Raw genomic sequence first — 25158 nt, 5'->3', positions numbered from 1 at the left:
AGACAGTGCAGGGGGCAGACCAGGCAGTGTAGGGAGGACCTTTTGGCATGCTTTCCCACCTGGAACTTCAGAAAGCCACCCTGGGCCACGAAGGTAATGAGGGGAAGGGAAGCCCACCCGTGTGCAGTGCTAACCATTCTGTTATGTGTTCCTAAATGGTCTTTCCCTTTCTCCTCTTGTGCATCTTCCTGGGTCCCCCTCCCAGTGCCTAGGGTCTCTTCTCAAAGTGAACAACAGCCCACCCTTTTTAAGCTCAGGCTCTTTTTTGGAAGAACTAAAGGCAGGAAATCCTTCTTGACACAGGTATTCTTTTTGTCTGTGCTCTGATTTCATTTGTTCTAGACAGGGCTCTGCTCTGTGGCCCGGGCTGGTCTTGAAAGCAAAGTCCTCCTACCTCCACCTTCTATATGTTGGGACTTAGAGACCTGGGCTTCTTAAGATGTCTCTTTGACGTCAGGCTGTCTCCAGGACAAAATGAGCGTTCAGAGGACACATGCCAAGGCAGTATACCACCTCTAGATCCCCTTGGAGACCAAGGCATGATGTTCTACAACCTTTGTACTGTTAAGATTGCCATGGCTTGCTTTTGTGTCTCCTGTACTATGCTGAATCTAGGGACAATATACCTTCCTTAGGTGTTCCTGTGCCTACTATAATGTCTGCCATGCAGTAGAAACATACCTACACCATGCTGAAGCTGTGTGTAGTGTCACAAACATGTAATCCCAGCACTTAGGGGGCCGAGGCTGAAGAGCACAAGTTCAAGGCCAGCATGGACCCTGAAGTAAAATAGTTGTGCAAAAACAAAGGCATAAATTCAGTCGATGGATGAATAAATAAAAAAGTGGGCTGAAAACAAATGGGCCACAGCCTTTGGACATAATTTGTTTCTGCATGGGGCTTCTTTGGGATTCCTATGGGTAAAGTGAAGGGAAGTCTTTTATCCAGATAGCATGCCTTTTCAGATGGTTTTAAGACCACTTGATACTAGCAGGCAGGTTTATGGTCCTTTTAACCTTGATGAAATATGAAAGTCATCTGTGGTGAGCTAGGAGCAAGAAAGAGACTTATCTTGAAAGGGGTCCACAAGTCTTACTCATGTCAAAAATGGTACACATGATACTTTTTTATGCAATTCAATGCAAGAAACGCCTCTCCAGGGGACAAGATCTCCATGACAGAGCTATCACCGTCCTGAAGCCTAAGATACATCTTCTCACTGACTTCACGGAGTAGTTTGGAGAGAGGGTCTCAAGTAGCCAGGCTGGCCTTGAACTTGCTATAGAGCTAAGGATGACCCTAAACTCCCAGTCCCCCTGACTGTACCTCTGAAGTGCTGGGATGACAGGTGTGCACCACACTACATGACAAAGTATCTTTTTAAAAAGATTTACTTATTTATGTATATAAGCACTCTATTGCATGTATGCCTGCATGACAGAAGAGAACGTCAGACAGAAGAGGGAATTAGATCCCATTATAGATGGTTGTGAACCACCAAGTGGTTACTGGGAATTGAACTCAGAACCTCTGGAAGAGCAGACAAGTACTCTTCACCACTGAGCCATCTCTCCAGCCTGGCAAAGTATCTTAAGAGCTAAATATTATGAAGCATTTGGAAAAACTGCAAATTTTCACACTAAAAGCAATACATTTATTCATTATTTTAAATGTTTAATCATTTTGTTTAATTACATTTTTATTAACTTTTAAAATTAAAAATTAAATTTATTAGGTGAGCAGTAAGTGGTGGTGCACACCTTTAATCCCAGCTTTCAGGAGGCAGAGGCAGGCAGATCTTTGAGTTCAAGGCCAGCCTGGACTACAGAGTGAGTTCCAGGATAGCCAGGGCTACACAGAGGAAACCCTGTCTCAAAAACAAAAACAAAAACAAAAACAAAAACAAAATTTAATTTAATTTAATTTAACTAGTTAATTTAATGTTTTATTTTAATTTTTAATTAAATTGATACATCTGTTATTTTTAATTTTATTTTAGAAATACATATACTCATCAACAGTGACACAGTTTAGAATTATAATGTATATTGAAGAAAATAAATTAAATCTCTCAATGTCTTCAACTTCCTGGTGTGTTACACTGAGATGCAGAAACAATAAACCACTGTTTCCCAGATACTCTCAATTTTCAAAGTTATATTTATTTATTGACTTTTTGAGACAAAGTCTCAAACTCACCATAATCCCCCTGCCTCAGTCTCCCAAGTGCTGGGGTTAGAGGTATGTACCAACCCCCCTGGTTTCTTATTTTAAACTTGGCTTCTCCCTTGCTTAGATGAGAAATTCAGCATTGGGCAACATCTCTATCACAAAGTAGTGACCTAGGACTGAAATAAGTCCCATGCACGGGACACATGCTGGGGCAGTAAACTACAGTCCGTAGTGATCTGACAGTGAACTATCAGAATTGCTTTCCCAGCACTGAGATGGAAGTGGGCATGCACTTTGCCACAGAGCAGTATCCCAGCCCCATCAGGATGATTTTGGTTGCAATTAATGAGAATTCTAAATCAAACCAAAGTGAACAAGGAGGGCATTGATTATCTCATAGATCAAGAAGGTAAAAGCTACAGTGAGTACTCCAGGAGGCAGAGACAGGCAGATTTCTATGAGTTCAAGGCCAGCCTGGTCTACAAAGTGAGTCCAGGACAGCCAGGGCTACACAGAGAAACCTTGTCTTAAAAAGAAAAAAGAGGGCCTGGAGAGATGGCTTAGAGGTTAAGAGCACTGGCTGCTCTTCCAGAGGTCCTGAGTTCAATTCCCAGCAGCCACATGGTGGCTCACAACCATCTATAATGAGGTCTGGTGCCGTCTTCTGGTGTGCAGGTGTACATGCAAGCAGAACACTGTATATGTAATAAATAAATCTTTAAAAATAAATAAATAAAAGGATAAACCCACCTACCTCTTTAAAAAAAAAGAAAGAAAGAAAAAAGAAGAAGAAAAAAAAAAGCTACAATGAGTTCCAGGATAGGTGGGTTCAATGACGTCATTGTCACTGGGAGCTGAGGGTGTGGCTCAGCCGATAGGACAGCGTGTCTAGCATTCATGAAGTCCTGGGTTCCATGCCCAGTATCACACACACCCGATGTGGTTGTTTACTATCACTGAAATATTTGGAAAATGGGAAGGGGGAAAACAAAAGGCCTGGGGTTGGAGTCCTTGGAGAGTCTCGTGTTAAACCCAAACCCAAACAAAAACTCCCTTGACCATAGTCATCACTCTTATCCACAAATTGGAACTCGGAGAGAGGTACAGGGTTTTTCTATCTTGGAAGTCTTGCCTTCTGCCTCAGCTTCCCTAGAGGGGGGTTACAGATTTAAATAGAAAGTGAAAAAAGCAGCTGGGCGTATGACTCACGCCTGCAATCACAGAATTTAGCAGACAGAGAAACGGATTTCTGCAGACTTGAAGACACCGTGGATTACATGGGGGCCCAGCCTCAAAAAACAAAAGTAAAGAACAAGTAAAGGATAAAATTATAATCCTTTTGTTGTTGTTGTTGTTGTTTTATTTTGGGGGTAAAGCTAGGAGAAAATTTGGGGATAGGCAAGGAGGTCTTAGGCTTGACACCACAAACATGATCTTCAAAAGAAAAAAACTATTAAGGCATTGGGTTTAGGGCTGGAGAGATGGCTCAGCGGTTAAAAGCATGGCCTGCTCTTGAAGAGGACCCAGGTTTGGCTCCTACCACCCACATGGTGACTCAGAACCAAAAGGAACTGCAATCCCAAGGAACCCAACACCCTCTTCTGGCCTCCTTGAGCACCAGGCACTCAGGTACACAGACACACATGGGACAAAATATTCATAGACATAAGGAACAAGACATTTTAAAAAAGAAGCTGGACTCAATCCAAATTTAAAATGTTGCCAGGCCTGGTAACTTATGCCTGTGATCTCAGGTGTAAGGACACTGAGGCAGAAGGCAACAGTTCCAAAAGAGCAAAACTCTGTACTACTCTCCAAGTTAAAACTTCACTTTGCAGGTTGAAAAGATGGCTCAGCGGTCAAGAGCTTTGACTGCACTTTCAGAGGATCTGGGTTCAAATCCCAGCACCTACATGGCAGCTCACAACTGTCTCTAACTCCATTTCCAGAGGATGCAACATCCTTACACAGATAATGCATGCAGGCAAAACACTAAAGCATATAGGATAAAATAAATAAAGTATTTTTAAAAATGTTTTTGCTATGGAAAGATTCTGTTAAGAACATGGAGCCAGGAGGCGGTGGCACACACCTTTAGTCCTAGCACTCAGAGGGCTGAGGCACAGAGGCAGGAGGATCTCTGAGTTTCAGGTCAACCTAGCCTGCAAAGTGAGTTCCAGTATGGCCAGGTCCACACAAAGAAACCCTGTCTTGAAAAAACAAGCTAATAACAGAGAAAACCAAGCTACAGAATAGTATACATACTATACCACCCCATCCCCTACAAGAAAAACCCAAACCAGCCAACCAGCCAAACAAACCACTGTTCTTTAGGATATATAAAGAATTCCCAAAATTCAACAGTTTATCGAACAAAACAAGCAAACAGTCCAATAAAAAACGGACAAGAGATATAACAATTCCATCAGAGAGACTGCCCACATGGCCAGCGTGTATATGGGAAGATGTACTATGGTTGGCTATTAGGGAGAAGCAGAGTAAAACCACAGTAAGGTAGTTACGCATATCTGTTACAACAATGGTTAAAGATAAAAACGACACGCTGCCTAGCATGATAAAAACCTGAGCTTAAGCCCTTGTATTAAAGTCCAGTGAAGGCTACCAAAGGATTAAGGAAACCGCACCCAGCTTTTGGTTCTGTGTCTCAAAACCATAAAGTCTTGACTATTGCTTTCTGCACCAGTGATTACTCTGAGACAATTGCACTACTACCCCATGCTGGCTTTGAACTCTCTGCATAGCTGAAGATGACCTCGAATCCCAGATCCTTCTACTTCTGCTTCCCAGGGGCTGTGATTACAGGTGTGTGCCAGCACATCCAGCTTGTGCTGTGCTGAGGACCAAACTGAGCTCCCTCCTCATCACACACAACAAGCTTGAATCTGATGCTGAGTGGGAGGAAACATCACCAAAAATCTGCTTAAGTCCACTGGAGCCATACTCTTGGTTTTTTTTTTTTTTTAAGATTTATTTATTATTTATGCAGTATTCTGCCTGCCTGTGCTCGTGCCAGCCACAAGAAGGCACCAGATCTCATTATAGATGGTCATGAACTACCACGTGGTTGCTGGGAATTGAAATCAGGACCTTTGGAAGAAAACCTCTCAGCCATCTCTCCAGCCTAAGCCATACTCTTAAAATAGCTGTAGGTGCCTTAGATTGAGCAGAAGCCCTGGACCCAGATCCACCCATCATAGTGTTCTTCTTGTAGGTTTCTGGGACCCTCTGGATCCATCTATTTCCCTATCTCCTATATTTTTCTCACCTAGAGTCTCAATAGGATGTCCTCCCCTCTGTCCCACTTTCCTGGTAAGTGAAGACTTTCATGGGACCTGCCCCTTGGGCTAGTGTCCAGTTATAAGTGAGCATATACCATTTGAGTCTCTCTGCTTCTGGGTTAGCTCACTCATTATGATCATTTCTAGTTCAATCCATTTGTCACAAATTTTGGAAATTCCTTGTTTTTAATAGCTGAATAGTATTCCATAGTGTAAATGTACCACAGTTTCTTTATCTATTCTTCTACTGAGGGACACTTAGTGTGCAGTCATCATCAAACCCCTACCCAGACCTAGCCAAGGGACAGAACATTCTCCACAGTTAAGTGGAGACTGGGGACTGACTTTCACATGATCTCTGGTGCCCCATATTTGGCCATGTCTTCTTGTTGGGGAGGCCCAATGGCACTCGGAGGAAGGATAGCAGACTACCAAGAAAAGACTTAATACTCTAGCATCATATTCAGGGGGAGGAGGTCCCCCTCAGTCACAGTCATAGGGAAGGGGAATGGGGTGAAAGCGGGAGGGAGGGAGGGAGGGAAGGAGGAAGGAGGAAGGGAGAGAGGGAGAGAGGGAGAGAGGGAGGGAGGCATGGGAGGATGCAGGGGATGGGATAGCAAATGAGATGTAATATGAATTATTTTATTTTTCAATCAAAATGTGTTAAAAAATAAAAGCAGAATGTTTTTTTAAAAAAAAAGCTGTAGGTACCTTCTCTCCTTTCATATAACACAATACAAGTAGTAAGCACCGACCCCCTACTCTGATATAGCCAATGGACAGGACATCCTCCACAGTTATGTGGAGAGCTCTGGTGCCCCATATTTGATGACCTCCCCTTGGTGGGGAGCCCTGGTAGCACTCAAACAAAGAATAGGCAGACTACCAAAATGAGACTTGTTAGCCTGCAACCATAAAGTGGGGGAGGAGATCCTCCTCGGACATGAACCTAAGGGAGGGTAATAGGGTGGGGGTGGGAGGGTAGGAGGAACGGGAGGATACAAGTGATGGGAGAACAACTGAGTTGTAATCTGAATAAATTAATTTTAAAAAATAGCTGTAGGTACCTAGAGTGGAAGGAGGTTGTTAAAATCAAGAGAAGCATTCGTAGGAGAGAAATGGCTTGAAAAGACACCGTGAGTGATCGTGTACTGACAGGAGCTGTGGTCCTGACTGCAATGGTGCCGGTGTCCTGCTCTCCAGGTCCTGACTGTTTATTTCTGCAAGACCCTGATATGGGGGGAGCAACTTAGTAAAGGATTTGTAAGGTCTCACTGGAGAGGCAGGGTGCCTAGGGTAGAACCCACAGCGACATTCCTGCCTTGTTTCCTTTCTTTCCTTTTCTTTCTTTCTTTCTTTCTTTCTTTCTTTCTTTCTTTCTTTCTTTTAATTAAAAACAATTCTTGTTGGCACAGTTTCCTTCTGTGTTGTTCAAGCTCGTATTGAATTTGATGGATGCCCAGCCTAGGCAACACCTGCACTTGCAGCTCAGCCGCAGCAACCTCCCTTAGCCACTGTGCCTGCTGTTTTCTACAGTTGCACGTGAAACTACAATTACTGCAAACTAAAAAGCTCAATTTGAAAAGTTAAATGAGATCATATCCATGACAGGTGCATAGGAAACCTTTAATAGATTTTAGCTACTATTGCTTATACTTTTCTTTGCAGTCCCTTAGTGTAACTCTGCTTTTGTCCCCGTTGCCCTTCTAAAATGGCATTAGCCCTTCATTGTAGTACAGAGGACATCAGGGCTTGCTAGGAGCCACATTCGAGCTCTTAGCTGACCGGAAGCTCATAGAGAGAGCAGTTTTGTGATTTTTTAACCAAGATAAAAATATTTCTCGAACCTTATTTTCTTCATCAGTAACAGTGAGACTCTGAAGTCCCTATTGTCCCTGTCGCTCTGGGTCTGGGGCTGTTTGTTTGCTTTTTTAAGAATGAAATAGATGATGTGCAGGGAGAAGGAAGCATTGAAAACTAAGTGCTATAGAAAGGCTGGAGCATTCCACATGCGTTTATTAAATACCGCTTACTCATCTACCGCCATTACTAATAAATATGACCATTTACTCCATTGAAACTCATGCTGGAATTTGGCATGCAAATTTCCCGAGTGTTGCTCATTTGCATTGGAAAAAGGCAAAGAGGTGGGAGGCCTTTTGAAGCCTTTTGAAAACTGAGCTCAGGGGGATGAATTCTTATCACTGGGCCCAAGGTATAATTGATTTTCTGCACAATGGCTCACAGGTGTTATACTTAACACCCCAAGTAGGAGGAGGATGGAAATGGACCCCAAGGTGCAGCTATTACTTCAAATACCTACATAGTCAGCTCCTTCCCTGGAGGAAGGTGGTGTACCCTGGGAGCGCGCAGGGGTGGGGCCTCACCCAGTTGTGGGAGGGCGCTGACAGATTCACCTGCTCCGTGGCATTCTGATTTTCAGTGGCCAGGAGCCAAAAATCCCCTCTTTTCCAACCTGCATCCCAAGGTGAGGAGAGAACACAGGGCAAACCCACCATGAAATACATATTAACATTATAACAGCCCTCTCAGAATCCACTGTTGCTATGTCAACAAAGCAGCTGGGGAAATTGGGTCTTTGGGAAATTGGGAAATGAGGTCAGCTTTGGCAACATGGCCCATGTTTCCTCTTCTAAGAAGAATCAAGCGTGAGCCTGGCTGGCCTTTTCTTACCTTCATTTTCCTTTGCTTGTTTATTTGAAAATTGAGAACAGGCCTGATGGCTCTCCACATTTGGGGTTTAGGGAACTTCTGTGTCACTTAAGAGGAAACAAACAAAAGGATCCTGCCCTCGCCCCCCCCCCCCCCGCCCGACCCACACCCCACACCCTTTACCTGCTTAGTGGATTTCTTGGCCCCATTCCGGTTTTCCAGGACCCAACACTCGCCTAGCCTCAGCCTTTTAAAATGTCACTGACTTCATTTCAGTATCAATTTGCTCTTTATCTAAAGCAAAAGTCTGTATGCGCACAGGGCCAAGCACAAATGTGTAGGACCCAGGATAACATGAAATGGCAGGGCTACTACTACAAAAGTGGAAATTATACTCCAGCAGTGGAGCCTCGAGTGGAGGGCAGCTCCTTTAGGAGCCCCGGGCCTTTGTAAGCCCAGGCAGTTGGGCCTCCGTGCCAGACTCTGGGCTTACAAAGAAGGCATGGCACACTCAATTGACGGTAGTACTTAATTAAATGGTGTACATTTCGTGCCGGACAAAGTACAGGGGAAGAGGAGCTGTTGAATGGTGAGGCTAGCCTATGGAGCGCATCAGACATCACAAGAAGGAAGCGCCCGGCAGGTCTCTTCCGTCCCTGCTTCCTCTGCCTTCAGACTTCCCCAAAGGATGGAAGAGTCCAGACATCTCCAGAGGTCGCTCGCCCTTCGCAACTGTAGCGCTGAGAGGCTCATCGTTATGCTCTTGGTCTAATCCATGCAGAGAACCCGGGAAGCCTCCTCCCCATTTCCATTAAGGTGAGGCACGTGCTGTGGACAGATCGTCCATCCATGGAACCTAGTGGATTTCAGAGCAGTGGCCAGAAGCCAGGTACAGCTCAGCTTTTGATACCAACACTTGGGAGACTGTGTAGGGGAAGGGCTATACAGCCAATGTTCAGCCATCTTGTCAGAGCCTAGATTCTGATTTCTCCAGCAGGCTGCCATTTACCAGACACCAGCTGACCCTGTCGTGGTTCAGCAGTTAGACTAAAGATAGGATTTAGACGGAGCCACCCTGTTGTAGTTTAACAGTTAGATTAGATAAAGAGCAAAATATTCGGTGTGGCAGGACGTTGTGACCTGCTTGGAATTCCTCGCATCTTGAGCTAGCCTACAGCTGGTTGCCATAGCATTACGCTTCCCTGCCCCCCTGCCTTATAAAAACTCTGTGAAATTTCTCAATAAACGAGGTCTGATCAGAATCCAGACTTGCCCCCTTCTTCGTGTCGTGTGTTCTGTCCGTATGCAGGAAAAATTTCCTCCCAAGCGTTAGTCGAACCCCTGCCCAGAATGCAAAAAGATGAAAACAGAGAGAGAGAGAGAAGGAGGAGAAGGAGGAGGAGAAGGAGGAGGAAAGCCAGGAGGACTACTACGACCAGGCACAGATGACAGTGCTGACTGAGCACGGTAGTTCAGACCTGTCATCCTAGTACTCAGGAGGCTGAAGCATGACGGTTGTGATGAAGTTGAGGGCATCTGGGTTACAAATTAGGTTTTAGGTCAACCAGGGTTATGCTATAAGACTGTGTCCAAAACCAAAAGCAAACCAGAGAAGGCTAGTGGTGGGGGTGGGCAAGACAAGATTCACAGAGCCCCATGGTGCTTGTTAGCTGTAGGGACAGTAACAGCAGAGTTTTTCCTATGGCTGCTACAGGTCTACTGGCAGTGACAGGATGCCACACTAAAGTGGAGGGAGGCTGGCCAATCCCAGCATTTGGCAGTCTGACACATGAGGACCCCTCAAGTTTGAGGACCTTGTCTACCCAAGTTCCAGAACTACCCAGAACTACATGGCAAGGTTCTGTTTTTGAGGAAGAGAGACACTTGGTGAAATGGAATGGAATGCTTTTAAGTAAATGGATTTATTCTAGACATACAAGAGAAATGTTCTAGGGCTGGGGCTATACCTCAGTTGAGAGTACCTGCCTAGCATGCACAAAGCCCCAGCTGAGTTCCATCCCCAGCAAAGACTTAACGAGATGTGATGGTGCCTCTCTGGGATCCTAGCACTTGGGAGGTGGAGGTGAGAGGACCAGTACTTTAACTTCATCTCCAGCTACGTAGTGAGTTCAAGGCCAGCCTGGGATATATGAGACCCTGTCTCACAAGGGGAGAGAGACAGAGGCAGGCAGAAAGGGAGGGGGAGGGAGGAAGGGAGGGAGGGAGGGAGAGAGGGAGGGAGGGAGGGAGGGAGGGAGGGGCTCAGTAGGTAAAGGCACTTGCTGTGCAAGCCTCTTGACCTGAGTTTAATCTCTAGAACTCAAGTAAATGAGAAAGGGGACCTATAAACACAAGTTTGCCAGGGCACTCATGCCTGCATACACACATGTGTATCACACATGACAACAGCAATAAACAGTAATAACAAAGCAAAGCAAAAGTGGCCCCAGTTTAAGCAATCTTAATGCAAATTCCTCTATAAAACAGATTCTTTTTTTAAAGTTTTATTTACTTATGAAGTACATAGTTTTCTGCCTGCGTGCCAGAAGAGGGCACCAGATCTCATTAGAGATAGTTGTGAGCCACCATGTGGTTTCTGGGAATTTCACTCAGGACCTTTGGAAGAACAGTCAGTGCTCTAAACCTCTGAGCAATCTCTCCAGCCCCATAAAACAGATTCTTATTCAGAGCGAATAGTTACTTAGCTCCTTTGCAGGTGTGCATGTTTATTCTGGTGCTCCGCTTGGGTGAGATGAATTGAGGGTCAAGTTTGTAAGGGTGCCATTGGAAAGATGACTGCCTATACCCTAGAAAAGCATAGAACAGTTCTCCATCTGCCTCATGCCTCCAAACAGCACAGGGTGAATCTGGCTTCTTGGTATAGCCTAGGTGGCTTCTTGAATTTTTGGTTTCTATCTGAGTTCATGTATGGAGGAACAGTTCCATTGTGTGATATTGGGGAAGAGGTGCCAGCAAACAACTGCAAGGCTAACACAACGTTCAGTTCAGCTGTTGAGCATGTGTGTGTGGCAACTCTGGACAGAAGCATTTTGTACATAACAAAGATACTCTGGGCTTTGATGACTTCATATGAGAAAAGAAATGTAAAATACCTAGAGTGTGTGGCGGTGTGGTTGACGATGCATACGGCCCTGTCGCTCAACCCCCAACATCACCAAGAGCCACAGTTATTATTGCTACTTTTTGTTATTTTTTTTTATTTATGTGTATGTGTCTGTGTGTGGGATGCACACATGCATGCAGGTGCCCCAGAGGCCAGAAGAGGATTGAGAATTTTCTGGAGCTGAAGTTACAAGCAGTGGTGAACCACCCTATGTGGGAAACCAAACTCTCTGGTCTTTTGTGACAGCTGTAGGCTTTCTAACTACTCAGCCATCTCTCCAGCCCCAACTCTTTTTCATATTTGAGTCAAATAAAAATTCAAGTTTTGGATGAGTATGGTGGCACATATATGTGATCCCAGAATTCTGGAGGCCAAGGCAGGAGGATCATGAATTTGAGAACAGCCTGGGCTATTTGACAAGGCCGTCACCAAAACCAAAACTTTAATTTTACCTGTTTCATTTTACTTTTCAATGCAATAATAAAAACTGATAGATTCTGTGACCGGTACCCACCATTAGCACCCCTCTGGCACCCTCTCCTGCCTGTGGATCTACATATCTCTCCAGGCAATCTCTCTCCATGCAGGAAGGAAGTGGAAACTGTCTCTCCTCTCAAAGGCTGGCTCAAGCCTAGAACAGCCAGTTAGGGGGCTGGCCAAGGCTCAAAACGAGGGATCATAGCCCCCATTTCCCTGTAGAAGTTTTTAGAATGGGGCTGGAGATCTGGATACCCCTCCGCCCTTCCTTAGGCCTTCGCTCAAGCCTCCTGTAGGCTGGGTACAGTTTTCAGTATTCAGAGACCCTGAGACTGAGGAGGACGCTGACAAGGTGGCCAAGATACTGCATCTAGGAACTGAGGCCTTGGTCTGCAGCTGACCCTGCTCCTCACCTACTATGCAAAGCCAGACAAGCTATGGTCCTTGTGCAGCCATGTATGCTGGGGTTGCAAGTGTACAGATGTGTATGCTAGGGCTGCTAGTGTGCAGACAATGTGTATGCTGGGGTTGCTAGTGAGCAGCAGTATATGCTGGGATTTCTAGTGTACAGCCATGTATGCTAGGATTGCTAGTGTGCAGATGTGTATGCTGGGATTGCTAGTGTGCAGATGTGTATCCTGGGATTGCTAGTGTGCAGATGTGTATCCTGGGATTGCTAGTGTGCAGATGTGTATGCTGGGACTGCTAGTGTGCAGATGTGTATCCTGGGATTGCTAGTGTGCAGATGTGTATGCTGGGATTGCTAGTGTGCAGACGTGTATTCTGGGATTGCTAGTGTGCAGACGTGCATGCTGGGATTGCTAGACCAACTCTAACTCTCTTATTAGTCATAAAGCTGTGGCTCCAGGGAAGGACCTCATCACCAGAGGCTGAAGGCTCTCCTAGGATCACATGAGCTTGAAGTAGTACACCACCCCCATGTATTTATTTGTCATATATGTGTGAGAGATTTCATGCCATGGTACACATGTGCAGATTACAGGACAATTTAAGGGGGTTATTTTTTTTCTCCTTATGTGGGTTCTAGAAACTGGCCTTAGGCCATCAGAATTTACAACAAACCTTCTTCCCCTCAGAAAATCTTGTTAATTCCACATGGGTTGTTCTTATTTTCATTTTTTTCACATGAGAATCCAGTGCTCTCCCAAAGGAAGAAATGAGGGACCATTCAGACTCAGCAGATGATGGGGTAGCTCTCTCTGATTCAGTTTCATCTCAAGAATATTTCTGGGGCTGGAGAGATGGCTCAGAGGTTAAGGGCACTGGTTGCTCTTCCAGAGGTCCTGAGTTCAATCCCCAGCAACCAAATATTGGCTTACAACCATCTATAATGTGATCTGATTCCCTCTTCTGGCCTACAGATGTAGATGCAGGCAAACACAGTACTCATAATAAATAAATAAATGTTTTTTAAAAAGAATATTTCAGAAGGGTCATCTCCAAATGTGCTTCTGTCTTAAAAGCCCTTGTAAGAAGCAACCGTCCCATTCGGCACACAGTCCACTTCTTCATCCCTCCCCATCCCCTCCCTCCAGGCAGGTGCACTAAGAATCATTTCCGCTGTGGGAAATGAATCAGAACACGGCCCAGGATGATCCACTGTCATTTCTGAGGTGCATTCCCTAAAAGACAAGGAGATCCAGAGCCCCTGAACAGCTAAGTGATACTTCCTGCTCTCTGGGACAGGCCTTGAAAATGACGTCATCTCCAAGACCCAATTACAATTCACACCTTTTAACCTCCGCAATTGGAGATCCGTGTCATTACATTTGATTCCAGGAAGATGGCTTGATATTCTAAATTATTTGTCAGCCTGGCATGGCAAATAAACATTTGTGAAATTCATTTCAAAAGACGTTAACACTGGTGAGACCCACGTGCCCCCAGAGGGATTATACAAATTTCCATGTCAAATATTTGAGGCAAAGCACTTGTAGAGAAATGGTGTTTTTTTGTGTTTTGATGCCTTTCATTTCCATAAACTAGATTACTTTCTGAAATTACTTTCACACAGAGAACACTTTCTATTGAATTCCAGTCAGTGAACTCCTTGAGTGTGCAGTGAATAAAACATGTCTGTAGGCTGCGGGGGTTTCCTTGATTCAAATACACACATGTTGTGTGAGGAGGGCAAAGCAAGTTCAGATGTTGTCTTTGGGGAGCTCATGCACCCAGAGCAGTCTTAACAGTAACGGCTGAACAACTGATTCATTGGCTGGTCCACACAGAAGGCCTGTGCTGTCCCACACGGAAGGCCTGTGCTGTCCCACACGGAAGGCCTGGCTCACGGTGACAGGGCCTCCGTTGTGCACTGGGGATTTGCTGGCAGGTCCGTGATACCATGAGGTTCTCCAACAGTCAAGTTTTATCTGCTTCTTGCAAATACTTATTCACACGCGCGCGCTCGCGCGCGCGCGCGCGCGCACACACACACACACACACACACACACACACACTGATCCCGGAAAGCGTTGTCCTGCTGTCCTAGTTCTGTCAAGCCCATACAATTAAAATAGAATTAGGCATTTTTTTTTTGTTTTTTGCTTTCTCTCCCCTTGGTTGGTTTTATTTTGGAGGTGGGGAGGTTCAGGGAAGAAAAACTAGTTGGAAGGCAAGAGAACAAAGCTGCTGAGTTATTCCAAAGAAATAGGCTTCTCCTGTAGTGAGGGCACTGCTGCTGCTGGTCTAGCCAATGAATCTGCTCCTTAGATACTGTCACTTAAGTTTTTATCTTACAGGTGAAGTTTAGAAATACATTACTTAACGAGTCTACCTAACCTTGACTGACTTTAAAACCACTCACCTATTAGCTCTTGAAGACAGCATCGGCACAAACCAGGATGTGGTCCGGGAAACACCAGAGACCTGTGCTCCCTCAAGCCTAGAGAAAGTGATTTTGTATTGCAGGGGGCAAGCTAGACCTTGTAGGTTGGGTGGGGTGGGGTGGGAGGAGCTACTGGAGGTTATAATCCAAGTACTGAAATGATGGGAAATACTTGTTACCACAACTGGGGCTGGTCCCAAGCCAAGAATAGACCAAAGTAAGAAGGCCTTTGAAACAGGCACAATGAGAGCCGGTGGTGACTGGGACTAGAAAGGCTGAGAGATGGCTGAATTCTTGCATTTATTTGGCTAGGAGCCATCTCTTTCTGGGTGTGAGAATAAAGGATAAGTAAAAAGGACCTCACATCTGATGTCCTGAGCAGATGGAAAGATGGCGTTGCACAAGCTTGGATGAAGGAAGATCCAGCTGGATCCAGGGCATACAGATGAACACCATCCATCTTGAGATGCCTGATATTTCTTTGTGGACAACTCACGTGGACAGTGGGTCTAAGTGAAATTTGAAAGTTGCCTACTTGCAGCTGTGTTTAAGGTCTTGAAGCTGCCTGAGACACTATAGGAGGGAAAAGGAAAGATGAAAAAGGAGTCTCGAAGCACTTTCCACCTCTGGACACCCTGGCAGGCCAGCAAATGCAGATGCAATGCAAAAAACCAGCCAGTCAGTTAATAGGCCCTGGGGGACTGGAACACAGAATGTACCCGCTAAAGGCGACAAGGCCATCCCAAGGGAATAGTAGAGAGTGAGGGGGCAGAAAGCAAGAGAGGTGTGCCAGGTGTGGTGACACCCGGCTTCTTTAATCCCAGCACTCGGGAGGCAGAGGCAGGTGGATCAGTGTGAGTTTAAGGCCAGCCTGGTCTACAAAGTGAGTCTAGGACAGTCAAGGCTACACAGAGAGACTCTGTCTCGAAAAACCAAAAAAGAAAGAAAGAGAGAGAGAGAGAGAGAGAGAGAGAGAGAGAGAGAGAGAGAGAGAGGTGCTAGTTATCATATGCTGGGCAGGGTTCCTCCAGGTGACAATAAGTACCCGTGAGTGAAGAGTGAAGAGAAAGGGCAAAAGATAATATGAGAGAGGAAGAGACCAGAGCCCAAGGCAGAGACCAATGCTTTCCAAACCTGACGTTGCTTCTATGTTCCTACTCTACCTACCTGCCTTCTCTCCCAGTCCCTTGCAGTGTGGATGTCCAGGTACCTGAGGCATGCCCCTTTCCTCTGCCTGAGAAAAAAGATGGATAGACCAATACACTCGGCTGAAGTAATGCCTCAATCTGAATGGACAGATGTGTGAGAGTGACCTAGCCACCCTCCTTTCATTCTCTGTCCCCTCACCCTGCTATTTCTCCATCTCCCAGCTACCATCTGGTATTTCATAATTTCATAATCTCTGGCTTGAGTTTTGCTCGTCATTTGCTCAGGCCTAAAAATATGCCTGGTACCTAGCAGATGTGTGGAAAACAAAGCAAGGAGTGCTGGGAGGCGGTGAAGGTTGGTACTTACAGGACTCTGTCTATTTCCTCTTCCCTCCCAGCCTGGTATTTGAACTCTGAGACTGAAACCGTCTTGACTCAGCAGGTTGAGAGAATGAGATGGATTTTCTTTGTAAAGGGTCTATCCTGTGCTGCATGTGCCAGGAAAGTTTGCTCCTTTTCCTCTGGGCCTAGGAGGATCCCATCTGGCCCAGAGAACACAGGGCTCGCCTCTGACAATGGCTTTGCTGGAGCTTCTTTGTGAGGGAATATTTTCAGGGATAGAGAATGAGTCTGCACTCGATTCATGCTGTGATAGACCTAATGTGTGAGAGGAAAAGCTTGAAGAAAAAACATCAGGCAGGGCATGGTGGCACACGCCTTTAATCCTAGCACTCAGGAGGCAGAGGCAGGCAGGTAGCTGTGAGTTCGAGGCTAGCCTGATCTACAAAGTGAGTCCAGGACAGCCAAGGCTACACAGAGAAACCCTGTCTAAGAGAAAAAACCAAACAACACAACAACATCCTAGCAGATTCTAAATGATGGCATTCAACAATGCTTGATAAGGAAGCAGGTGGACAGGAAGATAATAAAAGCCTCAAAGTACAGGCTTGATTTTCCCTAACTCTCATTCTTGTCAAAGTTGCCTAAACGGTGTTTGCACTTTGTTCCTGTGCTCTATTTAGAAAACAAAACAAAAAATATTGTTTTGGGTTTTTGGTGCTTCAAGACAGAGTTTCTTTGTGTAGCCTTGGATCCTGGAACTATCTCTAAAGACCAGACTGGCCTCAAACTCGCAGAGATCCATGTGCATCTACTGAGCTTAAAGGCATATGATGCTGCTACTGACAACTAAAAGATTGTATTTTAGCTGAGCGGTGGTGGCATAGGCTTTTTTTGTTTGTTTGTTTTATTTTGTTTTGTTTTTTGAGACAGAGTTCCTCTGTGTAGCCTTGGCTGTCCTGGACTCGCTTTGTAGACCAGGCTGGCCTCAAACTCACAGCGATCTACCTTCCCCTTTCTCCCAGCAGCACAGGCTTTAATCCCATTTAATCCCAGCATTTGAGAGGGAGGCAGAGGCATGTGAAGCTCTGTGAGTTCGAGGCCAGTCTGGTCTATAAAACAAGTTCCAGGATAGCTAAGGCTACACAGAGAAACACTGTCTCAAACCTCCCCCCAACCAAAAAAAAATATATCTTGCTTTGAAAAAAATATCTTTAGTTCTGAGAGGTTGTTTTTGTTTGTTTGTTTGTTTTTGTTTCTGTTTTTGTTTCTTTTCTCAGCATCTCCCCTTGTGTTTTAGTAATTATGCATGAAATGTAGGCATGTCCCTACTCCATGCCCCGCCCCTGCTTTTTTACCTTCTTTTTCTAGAGCTTTCTACATTCTATAGCAATGTACCTTTCTGCCTATGTGCTTTTCATGGGTGCCCAGTGAAGAGCAGGGCATGGGGTAAGTCAGAGGAAATGCTGCCAAGATCAAGGTTACATTGTTTTTCATCCAGAAGCTTTAACAGTATGCTTAGGATGGGCTTCTGCCCCAAGTGTGTGTGAGGACCCTGGGAGCCGCTCACTCAGGCAAGGTGGATCAAATCAAAGAGTGAGCAATCAGCAGAAGAGTTTGAACACAAAACACCAGGACACATTCAGACTCTATAGCCCGTCCCTCTGCTCTCTCTTCTCATCCAGCTGATGAGAAAACAGAACAGAGCAGGGCTTGCTGAGCCATGCAGCACCTTACCAAATCACTAGGATTGGTCTCAGTGCCAACGGTGTCCCCATCGGAAATAGCCAAAAGAGCTCATGTGACTGTGAAGCCTCAGGGTAAAGATGTGGTTGTGGGTTTATGCTCAACATTTGTAGAATCAGATGAAAACCCAAGTGAGACCCAATTATAAACTTCAAGGTCACCCACCCTTTGCTCTTTCTCTTTTCCTCTTTTCCTCCATTTTCTCTTTGAGCATTAGGAGTTGAACCTATGGTTTTGTGCATGCTAGACAAGCTCTCTAGCACTGAACTCTATCCCCAGCACTCTTTGCATTTTATTTTGAGACAGGGTCTCAATAAGTTACCCACACTGGCCTTAAATTTATTCTCTAGTCCTGGAAGGCCTTGAACCTGTGACCTTCCTTCCCTCTCAGATACCCTGGGAGCACCCATGATAGCATACTCAGCTTACTTGGCTATAGTTTACGAGCACAGGTGTTTTGTCTGCACGTATATCTCAGCATCACCGACCCAGGGAGGCAGAAGGATGGCATCAGATCTCCCTGGGTTAGCTTTCTAGACAGTTGAGAGCTGCTATGTGAATTCTGGGAACTGAACCTTCCAGAAGAGAAGCAATCAGTTCTATTAGCCACTGAGCCATCTTCAGCCCTGAAAAACTCTTACCTTCTTATTTTTAACCCTGGCAGCCAAGAAGCCACTAGGCTTTCAGACTTCCGATGTTTGTCACATGGAAGACTTTTCATTAGTATTATTTATCATCATCATCATCATCATCATCATCATCATCATCATCATTTTTAAAAGATAGACTCTCATGTAGGCATGGACAACATTGAGTTCACTCAGTAGCAGAGAATGAATGGCTTTGAACTTCTGTTCCTCTTGACTCTACCTCAAAGACAAGATCTTGAAGGCTGACTTGGAACTTGCTATATAGCCCAGGCTAGCTTTCAACTCCTGGTCTTCCTGCCTCACCCTCCTGAAGGCCAGCCTTACAGTCTGTGCCACCACGGACATCTTAAATTTTATTTTGTGCCAGAATTCTATCAGGTTGCCTAGGCTGGTTTTGAATTTTTTGTGCTCTTGCCTCAACTTCCTAAGTAGACTTCAGAGCCATTTAACAGTACTCAATTGCCTCAAAGATCTTCCAAACTCTCAGGGATTTAGTGGAGATATTCGCTTCTCAAAGGCAGATTTCCGGGTTCGACTTCCATTCCCAGGTAATTGTGATTCATTAAAAATAGCTGAGGCTAGCACCTAGAGGCTTGACAAGGACAGAACAGGCCACAGACACTGGGATGTTGCAGTCCTCATTTCCCCGTTGTCTCCCTCCAGGGGACTAGACCTCAAGGCCTGGCTCCAACAGCACCCACATCCTCCTCTCCTACCTCAGCAGCAGCAGGCACATGTCAGGACACTCCCCTTTCTAAAGGAAATATTAGACTTTTCTTAAAAACATTTAGAACCACTGTTGAGATCACTTACAAAAGCTTTTAAGCCAGTGTGGAAAGGAATGAGTGGCCTTCACTGACAGGCATGGTCCCGTCTTCCATACTGGGGACCCAGAAGCACAGTGGTTCATGGACAGAGCCAGAGAGAACTCATAAGCAGCCTATACAGCAATGTAGCCAGCTGCCAAGGGGCCTTAAAGCCATTTCCGGTATTCCAGCAAATTGTCTTCACGCAGGAAGTGGTTGTGTACAAGAGTGGTGTATTGGAGTGGTACCTGCCCAGTGGTAGTTCCATTAGCAGCCCAGCCCTCCTGAGCTGCCTCTCCCTCAGTCACACAATGGCTGCCAGAGACTATATTCCACACAGTGTTAGAGTTGGAGGCTTTGTTATGTTTCTCGGGTAATTAATTTATTCTGAAAACAAATATCAGGAGAAAGCAAACTTTTCTCAGGGTCAAGACCTGCAGAAGATGCTCTGTGTCTTGAAAGGATGGCTAAGTGCTTCTGCCTTCATAGATGGTTTTATTATGCAAGTGAGCATCAGACAGTTAGGTCACTCCCGTCGACATGAGCTATTTGTCATCACAAACTTAGTGACAGAAAGACAAATGTGGAAATCTCAGGGCTGAATTAGGTATAATTAGCACCCATACAGGAAATCCACCAGTAACCTGGCAATTTGCAGCCCAAGGAGGACACATGTGGCACTGTCTTAACAAGATGTCAACCGTGTAATTAGTCACCGGCCACCAGCTAACTTTGCAGAGGGAACCCGAGCTGCTGCCAGTCACAGCTGGCTCTGCCAAGGCCCCTAAGCTGAGAGTGATTCTGAGCAGAAGCTGAGGTGGGAGTGCAAATCCGATGTGAGGATAGCTTGCCCCTCTCTGCTTTTTTATCTGAAGGACTCACAGTGTTTTTCCTCATTTTAATAAACTTGGACTGAGGAGTCCATTTCAGTCAGTCACTTTCTGAAGGAAGCAGCTCAGGGCACCTCTTTAGGGACAACAATGAAAAGAGTAAGCCCATGGCACATCACCTTGATTCGGCCCTTAGATTTCTTATAAAAAGGAAGTGATTTCAAGAAGAGTGCCTCTCTTTATCCCTCAAGGATGTGTCTGAAATGAAGTTTTCCAAGGCCTGGGCTTGCTGTCTACTCTTCTATACACATACCCATGGCAGAGTGAGTTGGTTAGGCCCCATCAACTTGACACTAATAAGAGTCCCCTGGGGAGACAGAACCTTAGAGACTTGCCTCTATGAGACTGGGTTGGGAGAGGATGACCCAGTGGTTAGGAGTAGTGACCACTTTTGCAGAGTTTGATTCCTAGTACCCACACCCACATGGTGTCTCACAAACATTTGTAACTCCAATCAAAGGGGATCTAACAGCTTCTCGTAGGCTCTGTGGGCACCAGACACACATGTGGTGTGCAGACACACATGCAGGCAAAACCCAGACACATAAAATTTTAAAAAATGAAGAAAATTAAAGACCTCAGAACTCTCACCTTATGATTCCTGCATTACAGAAAGATTTAACTGAAAAAATATTGTCTCTGGGAGAAAAAAAAACAGTACATCCAATTGAGCATGACCAATAAAGATTAAAGTCAGAGGCTGTTTTTTTCTGGACATATCTGTCAATTCACTGTAGGACCAATATAGACTGCTTCTCTCAGGAGGTAAGATTACAAAGGAAGAAAAACGTTCTCAGAGCTCAGTTGGTAATTAATCTTTGCATATGACTTCCTGATAGTTGCCATTAATTATCAATATTCAATCATGCATTAAAATGGATTTTGCCTTGACAGAATTTAGCTGTTTGTAAGACTTACTATATCAAACTAACTTCTAATATAATCACTGAACTTGGCCTTGCAAAACTTCATTACGTTTTTACAAATCTTTTGGTGAAAAGTTACATACAAATAAATTAGTAATTATAATTTCTTCAAAATCAATGCTCAAAAATGAGCATGGGAAGCAGACATACAAATAGCAACTGACAAGTGTATAAATTATTTAGATTCTGATTCAGGCAAAATCTTGTTTTATTACAACTTTTATAAATGATTAGAACTTAGACACGGATTAATTTATTTTTAAATTCAGAGAGCTCAGGCTGCCCACACAACTTGAGATGTAGCTGAGGATGACCTTGAACTTCTGGTCCTCCTGTTTCTGCTGCCCCAGTGCTGGTATTAAAGAAGTGTGCCACCACACTTGACCTAATAATCACACCTAAGACAGAAGCATCAAACCGGAACCCAGCTTACAGGATCTGTGCTCTTTTTGACCTGTAATGTTTTTAATCAAAACTTTGAACTTATCACTAACAATCAAATCAGACTCTTTTGCTAAATGCCTGGCTTCTGCTGAAAAGCTGCAGAGTTTGGCAGCCCTGACCTCCCCATGTTCCTACTTGGTAGCCATCAGCAGGAGCTGGGCGTGGGGGCAGGGGGCATTGCCAGCTTTGGATGGGGCAGAACTGTTTAGGCTGCAAGTCCCATTGGTGGCCACACCCCACAAGTTGGGGCTTTGAATTCTGATCTTAAGACCATCCCCAGAGCTACTCAAGGGTGACAGCCTGAAGGCTAAGAACTCCTTGTCACCCATTATCACCTGTCTCACATGTCTCTTGAGTCATAAAGAGCATCATAGGCTACACAAGACCTTTAAAACATTTTTAAAACATTTATTTTAATTTTAAATTTCTATGTTTTGCCTGCGTGCATGTCTATGCACCAAATGCATGACTTGTGCCCAAGGAAGCTACCAGAGAGTATCAGATCCTCTGTAACTAGATTCGTTTGCCACCATGTGGGTGCTGGGAATTGAACTTAGGTGTTCTGGAAGAGCAACCAGTCCTCTTAAGCCTGCAGAGGATCTTGAAGGCTATGCAGCCCAATGTTCCCCATACTAGCTACAAATTAAAAATCACACGGGGGGGCGGGTGTTTGAAAAGTTCCCATGCCTAAAAGTCAATGTGGAGCTTTAGATCAGACTCTGGGGTGACATGTGAGTCCATCCAGCCATCTTCCAGGGTAGCTTCCCACCGCTGGTCCCCAGGGACCCCTTCTCAGGCCACCACCTCCTGCTTGATGCCTTCTCTGGTCCTCCCTTAGCCCCAGAAGATACTATCTCTTCTTCTGATGCCTCCTCCCCCACCCCCGAATGAAGTAAACTTTAATTTTCTTACGTTTACTCTACTTTTTCTTGCAGCTATTTCACAGAGCTGCTTTATGGCAAACTGCATCTTACTCAGCCGAGGCTAGAGGTTGTTTCTTTATTCTTTTACTCTTTTGTCACGATACTCTGTGAGCCCAGACAACACTTGAAACTTATTGGATTCAAGAAGATGTTTTGTAAGGAAGAACTCAAGGTGTCAGAGAACTGCATTAAAATGAATTCTGTTTAAATGACTGAGACTGACCAGCTTTATACTTTTTTAAAATCTCTTTCAAAAAGCTTTATTTTCACATGGCCTAAGACTTGGGTGGGGCTCTAGGGCAGTTACAAAGCTGTCTAGTGGCCTGAGAGAGTCATTCAGGTGGAAGTCTTAAGGCTTCGTTGGCTGGTACAGAGCAGAGAGAGCCAGCCTCTTGGAAGGCGAGGAGGCTCCCTAGTCATGCCTGGGAGTGAACAGCTCAAAGAGATATTCACCCAGAGATGCCTGTGGCCCGCCTTTCTGCGCTGGCTGCAGCCCAGCCAGGCTACAGATGTTGGTCAGGTGGTTGCCCCATCTTCTTGATGAGCTGCACTTCCTCCTCCAGGAAGTGGTTTTCCAAGAAATTACAGAGATGAAGGTCAGTGCCAGCAGAACCCAGGGAATGAAGATCCAAGAGAGCTTGGTTTAGGTTCTTCTCCAGGGCCTAGGCAGCTTCCATGGCCTCCTGGGTTTTACTGCACTCACCTTGAGATGGCTTCTGCACACGCTGGAAGAGAGTGCAGCCCCAGCACTTCTTCTGCAACTTGAGGAGACTCTTGGTACCCTTGGGCTTCTCCCCAGCCAATTCGAGGGACAAATGGACTACACCCTCCAGAGCCACTCCATCCCCATCAAAATAGTAGCCCAGAGAGAGAGAGGTAGGTGTAGGAGGCCTGCAGGTGCAAGTTGACCAAGAGGTTCACGGCAATTTCCACCTTGTTGGAATAATTCTGATGGATCTGGGAGGTCATGGCTGATCTGCAGTACAGAGCTAACTACACAGAGATGGTGCTGGCTGATCCTAGGAGCCGATGGTGGCCAAGAGGTGGTCCCGGAGGCTGTGACTGGAGACTCTGTAAGGAGGCTGGGAACTAACAAAGAGGGAGTCCCCGGGTCTGTTCCATCCAACACTGTTGAAGCAAGACACAGATCCGTGGGACCTCCAAGGCGCTGCTCTCAGCTTTATACTCTTTTTTTAAAAATACATTTTATTAATTTATTCATATTACATCTCAATTGTTATTCCATCCCCTGTATCCTCCCATTCCTCCCTCCCTCCCATTTTCCCCTTACTCCCCTCCCTTATGACTGTGACTGAGGGGGACCTCCTCCCACCTCTATATGTTCATAGAGTATCAAGTCTCTTCTTGGTAGCCTGCTATCCTTCCTCTGAGTGCCACCAGGCCTCCCCATCTAGGGGATGTGGTCAAATATGGGGCACCAGAATTCGTGTGAAAGTCAGACAGAAGGGAGGACATCCTATTGGGACTCTAGGTGAGAGAAGCATGGGAGAATGGGGAAATAGAAGGATCCAGAGGGAGGGTTCTAGAAACCTATAAGAAGAACATTATGATGGGCAGATCTGGGCCCAGGGGTCCTGCTCAAACTATGGCACCAGCCAAGGACAATACGTGCAGCTTTATACTCTTAATCAATGGTTACATACTTCTTTTGTATGTGTGCATGTGCACGTGTGTATGGATGGAAGTGTGTGCATGCACGCACGTGTGTGTGTGTGTGTGTGTGTGTGTGTGTGTGTGTGCGTGCGCGCGCGCCTGTATTTGGGCCTGTAGAGACCAGAAGGTAGATAATTGAGCATCTTCTTCCATTCATCTCTGCTTGATGTTTTAAGATTTATTTATTGTATGTGAGTGCTCTATCTGCATGCCAGAAGAGGCCACCAGATCTCATTATAGATGGTTGTGAGCCACCACGTGTTTCTGGGAATTGAACTCAGGACCTCTGGAAGAGCAGACAGTGCTCTTAACTGCTGACCCATCACTCCATCCCCTCCACTTGATTTAAAAAAACAAACAAACAAACAAAGTCTCACACTGATTAACCTAGAACTCAATGACTAGCTTGACTAGTTCCTCTGGCTAGTAAGCTCCCAGAATCCTCCTGTGTTTGCCTCCCAGCACTGGGACTACAGGGGCGTGCAGCTACACTTGGCTTTTTTATGTGAATGCCAAGCACCCAAACACTTGAGTTCTCACCCATATGAGTCATCTCTCCCCGCATTTGTTTGCTTTTCTTAGATAGAATCTGCCTTATAGCCCACGTACGTCCCACATCCTCCTGCTTTAGCCTCCCCAGTAGCTGGGATCGTTACGGGCATGGGCTACCCCACCCAGGTCTAGTAGTCTCTAAGTTTGATTTCATTTTGTTTTGTTCACTAGGAGGAGAGGGAAGTCCAGTTATTATAGCAATATAGCTGCTATAATAGTGAAATCATTCTGCTGAAGGCCTTTTGGAGTTGACGTGAAATGAGAAGTCCAGGTTGTTGCCTCTCACACCAGCATTTCCTCTTCCCTCAGTCCTGTTGTATGCACGCCACTAACCTGTGTGAGCTTACTCCAGTCAAGGGGCCTGGAACTTGAGAGGACGGGAGAGCATTTTATCACACCATATGGCTAAGCTGCCTGAGACTTTGCTCTTAGGAACCAAAGGATACCGTGCTCCTGTTTACAGGCAGCCA

The 25158-nt window shown here is 45.4% G+C and overlaps 1 pseudogene across 1 annotated transcript; it reads right to left on the bottom strand.

Moving 5' to 3' along the window:
• Nucleotides 1-22874: 22874 nt before the first annotated feature.
• On the bottom strand, nucleotides 22875-23431 carry LOC311589143 (ferritin light chain 1-like; annotated as a pseudogene). The gene has a single exon. The product of its transcript is annotated as a ferritin light chain 1-like (transcript).
• Nucleotides 23432-25158: the final 1727 nt, after the last annotated feature.

Source organism: Acomys minous (genome assembly GCF_964271855.1).
Source record: "Acomys minous genome assembly, chromosome: 18".
NCBI classification, from domain to species: domain Eukaryota; kingdom Metazoa; phylum Chordata; class Mammalia; order Rodentia; family Muridae; genus Acomys; species Acomys minous.
The sequence above is the reverse complement of the archived record's forward strand: the minus strand, read 5'-3'. Positions and strand labels throughout refer to the sequence as shown.